Source organism: Hyaena hyaena, unplaced genomic scaffold (genome assembly GCF_003009895.1).
Source record: "Hyaena hyaena isolate Hyena2069 unplaced genomic scaffold, ASM300989v1 scaffold_601, whole genome shotgun sequence".
In the NCBI taxonomy this organism is placed as follows: Eukaryota; Metazoa; Chordata; class Mammalia; order Carnivora; family Hyaenidae; genus Hyaena; species Hyaena hyaena.
In genome coordinates, this window is record NW_024081232.1 from 76001 (window position 1) to 86752 (window position 10752).

Sequence of the window (10752 nt, forward strand, 5' to 3'; positions counted from 1 at the left end):
TAATCCCTGAAAGACTCTAATATCACTTGGAAATTTCCAAGAGGTTCAAAAATTTTAAAAAAGGAGTTGTTTTTCTGGAATAATTAGGAAACGTTGGGTATTCAGAGAGAAAAGGGAAAATGCCCAATGGCAGTGTTCAGTATTCTGTCCAACTCAATAACACTAACCATAAAATAAAATGAACTTGGATATTTCAATGTTGTTTTCTCTTTGGAGCAACTGACTTCTACTTAATAGGACAGGAGAACAGACCACTGAGCATACTGCTGCATGATGGTTCATCCTAATAAGGCTTTTTGGCTGAGCTTCTGTAGTTTCTGTCTGCTTGAAAGATCCCCTGGCCCATTTCCTAATTGCAGGGGCTGCTCCCAGAATGAACACTAGATAACCAATGCTAGTTAAAGAGCACTTAGGGCCATGCTGGCCAGAACACCCACATGGCTTCCAGGCAGCTACGATGGATGCCAATGATTAATTAATTGATGCCAATGAGGGTTGTAAGCTTGAGAGGAGGGCACAAAGACAGGAAACAGACACAGCACAGCCACAGATGTCACAGCCCCCAGCATTCTAGCTGCTGTGTGGAACAGGGATGAGAACTTGGTTTGGAGTCACAAGCCCAGGTCTGGGCCCGTGGGAAATTGGGTCTTGCTAATTTCTGAGACTAATCCCTCATCTGTAAATAAAAGAATAATTCCTGAAGTACTCATTGCAGAGGCCTTTGTGAGGCTCAAGTGAATTATTTGTATGTAAAAACTCCATAAATACTACCATTAGGTTAAATGCTCCCACCTTGAGTATTCCCATAGCAACCTGTGCTTCTCTAACAAGCGTTCATCATATTTTACAGTTATTACTTCTTTGTCTTTCTCTTCTAGGTTTCACATACCATAAGGATAGAAACTATATTAATATAGCTCTCCACTGTTTCCTAGTATCTGCCATAGTTCTGGGCACTATGGCTGGCATTCAATAAATTATTTGTGAGATAAATGGATAAATGATGAATGTGGCCCCCTAATGTGTTCATTTGTTTTGTGAAAATTTCATTCCATGGTAAACAAATCCCACTTCGTCATCATTGTACTAACTTATGTCAGGTAATGGCAGTTTTGTTTCACTTTATAACTGTTGTTTCAGACACAGCATGGTCCTCAAGAAGTGCATAGTCCAAAGAGAATAAGATTCATAAAAATAAAAAATTAAGTAACAACAAACACAGCAAATGATATTTCTAACAAGTTCTCCTTTTTTAATTTCAACTTTTTCAAAGAATTAACATCTGGGGTAATTCTCAACATCCTAAAACTGTAAGTTTCTATATTTATAGACGATGGTGGCTGTAGACCAGATGAGCTATTTTAAATATAACTCCAATTGTGTAGGAATCTCAGACTTTTCCTTCTGGAAGAGTGAGTGTTTCCTGAAAGCACTAAGAACCACAAGTAGATATTGTGTGCGTGAAAGTATGGAGGAAAAGGCAGAGACAGTCAGAGGATGCATCTGTAGATCCCAGGAAAACATCTTGTGTAAATAAAGATCTAGACTCAAAACGTAAAGGTAGGCTCTATTGTTTATAAAGATATGCATACAGTGAGAAGAAATTGGAAAGCATAGGTTCAATGCCCCAATATTTTTTAGTATCTTGAAATTACAAATGTTCTCTAATCTGCAAATATAATGTAATAATTTGAGGAAGCCACAAGGGTTTTTTTCTAAGAGTTACTTTTCCTCTGCAATAAATCTACAGGGAAGACCTAAGGCCAGAGTATCACCTGACACAGGAAAGCTTGGGGACACTTCTGGCAAGAAAGGATTGGTGAAGTCTTTATCACTATTGGGAATGATAAGCAAGGGAAGATGAAATGGTGAAAACAACAAAGTGGGAGTTCTACTAATAAAGGCTTCCTGACCTAATAGTAGGAAGTGAGCAACTAGGGAACCCTGTCATAATGAAGTTTGAAAAGACAAATGGTACAGTCCCTTAATCATTTCCAATGCCTCCTTTAAAGAAAACAAGCAGGGGTGTCTGGGTGGCTCAGTAGGTTAAACAGCCAACTTTGGCTCAGGTCATAGTCTCACAGTTTGTGGGTTTGAGCCCCACGCAGGGCTCTGTGCTGACAGCTTGGAGTCTAGGGCCTGCTTCGGATTCTGTGTCTCCCTCTCTCTCTGCCCCTCCTCTACTCACACTCTATCTCTATCTCAAAAACAAATTAACATAAAAAATGTTTTTTTAAATATTTTTATTTATTTCTAGGAGAGAGAGAGACAGCATGAGCAGGGGAGGGTCAGAGAGAGGGAGATACAGACTCCGAAATACAGTCAGCACAGAGCCCGACGCAGGGCTCGAACCCACGAACCACGAGATCATGACCTAAGCAAAAGTCGGACGCTTAACCGACTAAGCCACCCAGGCGCCCCTAACATAAAAAATGTTTTTAAAGAAAGAAATCAGACAAGCAAATTGTAATAAGTAAAAGTCCTCCTGTGTTCATTATCCAACAAATAATTCTGAAATTGGAGCTTGGTATTACTTAACTGCTAAAAGTTCATTGAAGCCTTTAACTGGAATTAGTACTTATGGTAGACACCTTGAGGAGTGAGTATAAGAGACACTGAGAGTTGTCCTCCAATATTTATTCTCCCCTTTGTCCACAGTTGAGCACAAGACCATGAAAAATAAAACTATATTTACTAGCCTCCCCTGTAACTAGGTAGGCACATGTAACTAAGTTCTACCAATGGGGTATAAACAGAGAGTCACCTTAGCAGCTTCCAGGAACCTTCCTTAACAGAAAGCTGATGCATTTTGGTAGGCCCCATATCTTTCTCCCTTGCCTTTCCTCCTGCTGAAACAAAGATGCTGCTATCTGGAGGTTGAAGACCACAGTCTAGGATAATAGGGCAGTTAGCTGGAAGGAGTTACCAGTCCTAAACACTTTTATACCAAGAGACACTACTCCAGCCCTGGAATGCCCATGCATCATTTACATGAGAAACAACACACTTCTATCTTGAAGAAACCACTGTAATTTGGAGGTCTTCTGTTATTGCTGAACCTAAAACTCACTGGTATAAAGAAGGTTTGTATTCAGGTAAATAAGAAGCAGTCCTCAACTTTAAGAAGTTTCATAAACTTGAGAAAGCTAGCAGTTGTATACACATAACTATAAAGCATAAAAATATGAGGGTCATAAGATCAAAATAGTATCACTGACAATAGGAACAATAAAAGGAAAATAAATCATTTATGTTAGAAGAGAATGAGGGAAGGAATCATGGCTCAGGTGACATTTCAGTTGGGCCCTGAAAAAAATAATAGATAATTTGAGAGATGAAAATGCAGAAAACAAGCAGAATAAGAAGCATTACAAAGGCATGGAAGCAGAAAAGCATGAACTGTGCTCAGCTAAGTGTAGGTTATTCAGTTTAATGAGAACACAGGTGATCCTTACTGATCGCCCAATTGACCTATTTCCTTCTCTGGCTGCTCATGACCTTTGTTATTATCTGATGCTCTATTATACTGATTCTATGTTATCTGCTTATTTTCTAGAATAACTAGAATTGCAGTTGTCAAACATTTTGGTCTCAGACCCCTCTACATAAAAGGGCCTCAAAGAGCTTTAGTTTACATAGGATACATCTATAAATACCTACTGTATTAAAACTGATAGAAAGTTTCCATTACGCAAGATGAATAACTTCTAGAGATCTATTTTCTATCTATTACGCAATTCCTCCCAGTACGAAAGGACAAGAGAAATGGGGCCCACTTCACTAAAGCGCTGTGCAACATAAAGCCTATAGTTAAGAACACTATAATGTGCGCTTAAAACTTTTGTAAAGAGAATAGATTTTGGGGCATTTGAGTGGCCCAAACAATTAAGCTTCCAACTCTTGATTTCAGCTCAGGTCATGATCTCAGAGTCGAGACTGAGCCCTGTGTTGAGCTCCACAGCACGGAGGCCGCTTAAAATTCTCTCTCTCCCTCGGGGCGCCCGGGTGGCTTAGTGGGTTAAGCGTCCAACTTTCGCTTAGGTCATGATCTTGCGGTTCGTGGGTTCGAGCCTCGCGTCGGGCTCTGTGCTGACTGCCAGCTCAGAGCCTGGAGCCTGTTTCAGTCTGTGACTCCCTCTCTCTCTGACCCTCCCCTGCTGACGCTGTCTCTCTCTCCGTCTCCTAGAATTAAATAAAACATTAAAAAAACAAAGATTCTCTCTCTCCCTCACCCTCTATCCCTCCTCGACTTGTGCTTTCTTGTTCTCTCTTGAAATAAAAACAAAAAAGAATATATTTCATGTGAAGTGTTCTTAACCACAAAAATAGGGACAGAGGACATGCAGAAACTTTTGAAGGTGATAAATATGTTTATTACCCTGATTGTGGTCATAGTTTTATGAATATACACATATATCAAAATTCATCAAATTATATACACTAAACATGCAATCTTTTATATATCAATTATATCTCAGTAAAGCTGTTTTTGAAAATAACAATTTAAATTGATAAATTTTAAAATATTGTTCATTTTAACCTCGGAATAAACCTAACCAAGGATACAAGAGATCTGTATGATGAAAACTATAGAAAACTTATGAAGGAAATTGAAGAAGACACAAAGAAATGGAAAAACATTCCATGCTCATGGATAGGAAGAATAAATATAGTTAAGATGTCATTACTACCTAAAGCACTCTACACATTCAATGCAATTCCAATCAAAATTGCACCAGCATACTTCTCAAGCTAGAACAAACTATCCAAAAATTTGTATGGAACCACAAAAGACCCCGAATAGCCAAAGTAATACTGAAAAATAAAACCAAAACGGGAGGTATCACCATCCCAGGCTTTAACCTCTACTACAAAGCTGTCGTCATCAAGACAGTATGGTATTGGCACAAAAACAGACACATAGACCAATGGAACAGAATTGAGAACTCAGAAGTGGACCCAAAAGTATACAGCCAACTGATCTTTGACAAAGCAGGAAAGAATATCCAATGGAAAACAGACAGCCTTTTTAACAGATGGTGTTGGGAGAACTGGACAGCAACATGCAGAAGAATGAAACTAGATCATTTTCTCACACCATGCACAAAAATCAACTCAAAATGGATAAAGGACCTGAACGTGAGACAGGAAACTATCAACACCCTAGAGGAGAAAGCAGGAAACAACCTCCTTGACCTCCACCGCAGCAACTTCTTACTTGACACATCCCCAAAAGCAAGGGAATCGAGAGCAAAAATAAACTGTTGGGACCTCATCAAGATTAAAAGCTTCTGCACAGCCAAGGAAACAACCCAGAAAATTAATAGGCAAACAACGGAATGGGAAAAGATAGTTGCAAATGGCATATCAGATAAAGGGTTAATATCCAGAATCTATAAGGAACTCAGCAAACTGCACGCCCGAAAAACAAACAACCCAGTGAAGAAATGGGCAGAAGACATGAACAGACACTTCTCCAAAGAGGACATCCAGATGGCCAACAGACACATGAAACGATGCTCAGCATCCCTCCTCATCAGGGAAATACAAATCAAAACCACACTGAGATACCACCTCACGCCAGTCAGAGTGGCTAAAATGAGCAAATCAGAGAACTCTAGATGCTGGCGAGGATGTGGAGAAACGGGCACCCTCCTACACTGTTGGTGGGAATGTAAACTGGTACAGCCCCTCTGGAAAACAGTGTGGAGGTTCCTCAGGAAACTAACAATAGAACTCCCCTATGACCCAGCAATAGCACTGCTAGGAATTTACCCAAGGGATACAGAAATGCTGAGGCATAGGAGCACATGGACCCCAATGTTCATAGCAGCACTCTCCACAATAGCTAAAACATGGAAAGAGCCTAAGTGTCCATCAACGGACGAATGGATCAAGAAGATGTGGTTTATCTATACCATGGAATACTACATGGCAATGAGAAACAATGAAATCTGGCCATGTGTAGCAACATGGATGGACCTTGAGGGTGTTATGCTGAGCGAAATAAGTCAGGCAGAGACGGACAAATATCATATGTTTGCACGTATGGGAGGATTAGGAGGAACTTGATGGAGGAACAAGGGGGAGAAGAAGGGCGGAATGGTGGGGGAAAAGGAGAGAGGCAAACCATGAGAGACTCTTGAATGCTGACAAAAACTGAGGACTGATGGATGTTGGGGGGAGGGGGGATGGGCATGGAGGAGGGCACTTTGGGGATGAGCACTGAGTGTTATGCGGAAACTAATTTTACAATAAACTATTTGTAAAAAAAAAAATATTGTTCATTTTAAAATAGCAAAAATAAACCCATTAATGTTAATGTAAGAAATATTTTTATGGGGAAAACTCTTTCAAGCAAAGTTACTTAAAAAGTAGCACTGCTTTATGTTTTTGCAATCCTCCTTAATTTCTGGCCCATAAAAGACAGCTAGATTCCCACATCTGTATCCACATCCACATTCAATCTGCTATGATATCACATATCAGGTAGCCCTGGAAAACTTTCCTGTATACACATTTAAAAATGAAAATGACAAATAATATTTAAGTATTATAACGAAAGTAATTTTCACTTTGAAGACACCCTGAGTGTGCCTCAGAGCTCCTTTGGGTCCTCTATTACACTTTCAGAACCACTGAACTAGAACATAAACTCAGTGAGGGAAGAAATTGTGTTTAGTTCACTGTTATATTCCCAGCACCTAGACTTGGCTTATGGTAGACACTAAATGCCACTTGTCAAATAAACGTGTGAACGTGAGGCCATATTGTGAAGGACATTGAGTACCAAGCTAATGAGTCTGGAAATGACTTAGTAGACAATGGAGAACAAGTAAAGATATCTGAGCAGAAGAATGTAACAATTTCATTAATCTGATCACACCAAAAAGGATGAGTTGGAGAGAAGAGCAACTTGGAAACAGAAGTGCCAAGCAAGATGCTCTTGATCTAGTTTCAGTGAAAAGTAGTGAGGTTCTGAAGTAGGATGGAGAAGATACAAACAGAAAGAGGAGGGCAGAAGTGAGAAATCACTGGATTCAGTGTTTAGCCCTCAACTGGAAACCCATGAATCTAACCAAACTTGTCTGTGTGACATTCGGCACATCAATCAGCTCCTTGTTCAATTACAGTTTCCTCAACAGTAAAATAAAATATTGTATTAAATATGGATTATCACTTTCTTTTCAACTGTTCAATTTGCCAATGATAGAGCTGTATCACCAAAATATTATTTTTAGATGTCACAAAGTCTTATTTCCTTATCGCTAATTATTCTTGTACTTACTGATGCTAAGACTAGTCATTAACAAGACTCTTTAAAAGTAAGATTAGAGAATCAATATTAGACTTCAAGTTAGTTCGTAGAGGAGGACACTTGTGGGGATGAGCACTGGGTGTTGTATGGAAACCAACTTGACAATAAACTACTAAAAAAAAATAAACTTCAAGTTAGTTAAAGTGTTTGCTTGGGGAAAAAATTATTTACTAAGGATATCTTTTAATTTATTCAAATGTGAAGCAAATCCTATGATGTAGTTGGTTTTTCCCCACATTTTTCCAATTGGGAGATATTAAGAAATATACCCAAGGTCACACATCTCAAAGTAACAGAGTCAGGATCAACAGATATGTCAACCTACCTCAAAGAAATTGAAATGCTGTTCATACTGAGATGTTGTTCAAATGTTGTTATCAATTTGAAAGTCTGGACTAATGAGAAGGAAAATATGGCACATGTGGAATCACACTAATTGTCAGTCACCTTAGTTAATCTAGAAATATAACAGAAAATAAGATTCTCTAAGATTAACATGGCAGGAAAAATGACTATATCCAGATAATTAAGATGTATTAAAAAGTGGCCAAAGATGGAGAGTGTAAAGAGCTCGGAAAATGTTGAAGGAAAAGAGATTAAAAAAAAAAAAAAAAAAAAGATTGTCATCTCATCTGATTTTCAAACCTGAGCACACCACTGAGAAAGAAACAGGCTCTGTTCTTCANAAAAAAAAAAAAAAAAAAAAGATTGTCATCTCATCTGATTTTCAAACCTGAGCACACCACTGAGAAAGAAACAGGCTCTGTTCTTCATCATTTCTTTGTTCATTTTTGGCTGAAGCAAATTAAGATCATCTACCAGGGGAATAAATGGGATGTGCTCTAAGGTATTTACCAAATCAGCAGTGGCACAAGTAGTTCTGCTAATGAAAATTATTCCAACTGTCTGACTCAGACATCAGCTCAGATTTCAACTCCCTAAGGCCATTTGGTTGAACGGATTTCATAATGATTTTCAAGAGAGCATTTAAAGTTTGTATTTCATCTCAAGGAAAGAGAGGATGTATTTGTTCTCAGCTTCAAATCAAAAATGTGCTTGACTTTGTAAAGATTGCATAGCAAGAACACTCACTTATAGTCTTAAAAATTATCCCTCATTGCCTCCCTCTTTTCCTATTTCCCAGTAATTTTTGAAGACCAATTGGCAACATTTCCTTCCTACTTCTGTAGAAGCATATTCTGAAATTATATTCAGAGCTTATTATTCTTTTGCAGTATGCTGAGATTCATTAGTAAGCCCATGGTTATAATTCAAAGTTTACTCAGTAAACTGTTTGAAAACCTACTATGGGCCAGGCAGTGTGCTGGGTACTGTCTAATGGGGAGATAGATAAGTAGATAAGTATTTTATTGGTGTGTTCATATTACCAACAAGATAAGCAGCTACTAAGTTCCAGGTGTTCATGTTAGACACTGGGGATATAAAAATAAAAATCCACTCTTCACCAAAAATGTAACACTATCCAGGTAAAGCAAAGATAAATTCAAAAGAAAAAAAAAGTAAAAATCAGGAGGAAATGGGCGTTTGGAAATGAGTTGTGTGAAAATGAGATGACTCTGTCCAAGATAAACCTATTCCTTTGGAGATGGGGTGAAGGAACATGAAAGACAGCAGTCAGGAAGGCAGAAAAATGGGCAAGAAAGGGCACCTGGGTAGTTCAGTTGGTTAAGCATCCAACTTTGGCTCAAGTCATGATCTCACCATTCCTGAGTTCAAACCCTTTGTCAGGATCTGTGCTGATAGCTTGAAGCCTGGAGTAGATCCTGTGTCTCCCCTCTCTAAGCCCCTCCCCTGTTTGTGCTCTCTCTCTCTCTCAAATAAATAAATAAATAACAAAGAAATACATACATAAAACTGGGCAGGAGAGAAAAGCAGTGTCCAGGAAGCTCTGCCTGGTGAATTAGCAGCTAGATGACGTCCCTGTCTGGCTAAGGAAACAGGCCAACCAAGGTCACTATGTTCTCCTTCGAGATTTTTTCCATGAGTCGCATTAATGCCACATGATTAGCAGATTGTTTACATGACAATTGAGCCTGGGTATTGAGGGTTGGGGGATGGAGGGGAATAGTGGTTAGCAGCTGAGTATAAAATTATCCTAACATAATTATTCTGGTGAGAAATACCAATTGGTTTTTGGACACATCATTTTACCCACTTACTTTTATTCCAACTCAGCACCACTCTTTCTGTTTACTAAGCTTTGGGTTTATATTGACTTCCAATTATTTCACTTGAGTAACACACTTAATTAGTATAAGCATGAGTCCTTTATTCTCTCTGAAACACTGCCAAGTTCAGCTATTCCCTCAGCAAGGGGAAATTTAATTAACATTTTGTGAATTTCTAGAACTGTTTCAATTTGCCCTTCTCTGGGGTTTCTACCTGCTCAGAGAAAGGGGGAAATGTTGACAAATAAAGAATACAGTAGATGAGGCATAAAAGTTAACATGGAACTAACCCAGTTCTCAGGATGATTCAGAAAATGTAGACTGTTTTTGGAAATTAATGTGCCAGGTTATATATGAAGTATTAATCCATAAATAGGGGAAGGGGAGCTGTGGGATAGCCCTGTAATTCCTTTGTTTACTCTGTAGTTTAAACTAATCCTGGCCTCTGCTGCCCAAGAAAACTAGACCACAGTTGAAATGCAAATAGGAACAAAAGAAGTTAAAAAAAAAAAAAAAACCCTTAAAAGCCTTTCAGCTTATGGGGCTGAGGTCTTGCCATAAGCAAAAGATCTGGAAGAGCATTTAACCAGGCATCTCTTTCATCCCTCCCCCATTCCCCAATGGGGAGAGCAAATAAAACTTGGTGGATTGGAAGAGGTGGCAAGAGAAGAAAGAAAAGAGAGAGAAAGAGAAAGAGAGAGAGAGAGAGAGAGAGAGAATGAAAGAGAGAAAGAAAGAAAGGGAGGAAGGAAAGAAGGAAGAAGAGAAAGAAATAAAAATGATAGGAGATGGGTGGTTCAGTCTGTTAAGTGTCCAACTTTAGCTCAGGTCATGATCTCTTGGTCTGTGAGTTCAAGCCCTGCTTCAGGCCCTGTGCTGACAGCTCAGAGCCTGAAGCCTGCTTTGGATTCTGTGCCTCCTCTCTCTCTGCTCCTTGTGCTCTGCTCTTCTCTCTCTCTCTCTCTCTCTCTCTATCTCTCTCTCTCTCTCTCAAAAATAAACAAACATTTTAAAAGATTTTTTTTAAGAAATTATATGAGAGTCCTATTCGTTGCTCACTTCATCCAGAACTTGTAGGATAAAAAGAGAAGTAAGTGGTTTTCCCTCTAAGCCTAAGGATCTGAGACAGATCTCAATGAGAAACCCTCTGCCCTGCAGGCTGGTAGCCACAGAGGGAAATGGCAGACTGGAAAGAGCCCTGAGGTTCCTCTCAGTCCCCGAGTAACACAACAGAGTGTCTAAAAT

At 39.1% G+C, this 10752-nt stretch overlaps 1 long non-coding RNA gene across 1 annotated transcript; it reads right to left on the bottom strand.

The window, feature by feature from the left end:
• Positions 1-3726: 3726 nt before the first annotated feature.
• LOC120248635 lies at positions 3727-7155 on the bottom strand. Its single transcript, XR_005532628.1, has 3 exons — positions 7144-7155; positions 4864-4868; positions 3727-3788 (listed from the first exon to the last, which is right to left on the bottom strand). It is a non-coding gene; the product is annotated as an uncharacterized LOC120248635 (long non-coding RNA).
• Between the last annotated feature and the right edge of the window lie 3597 nt (positions 7156-10752).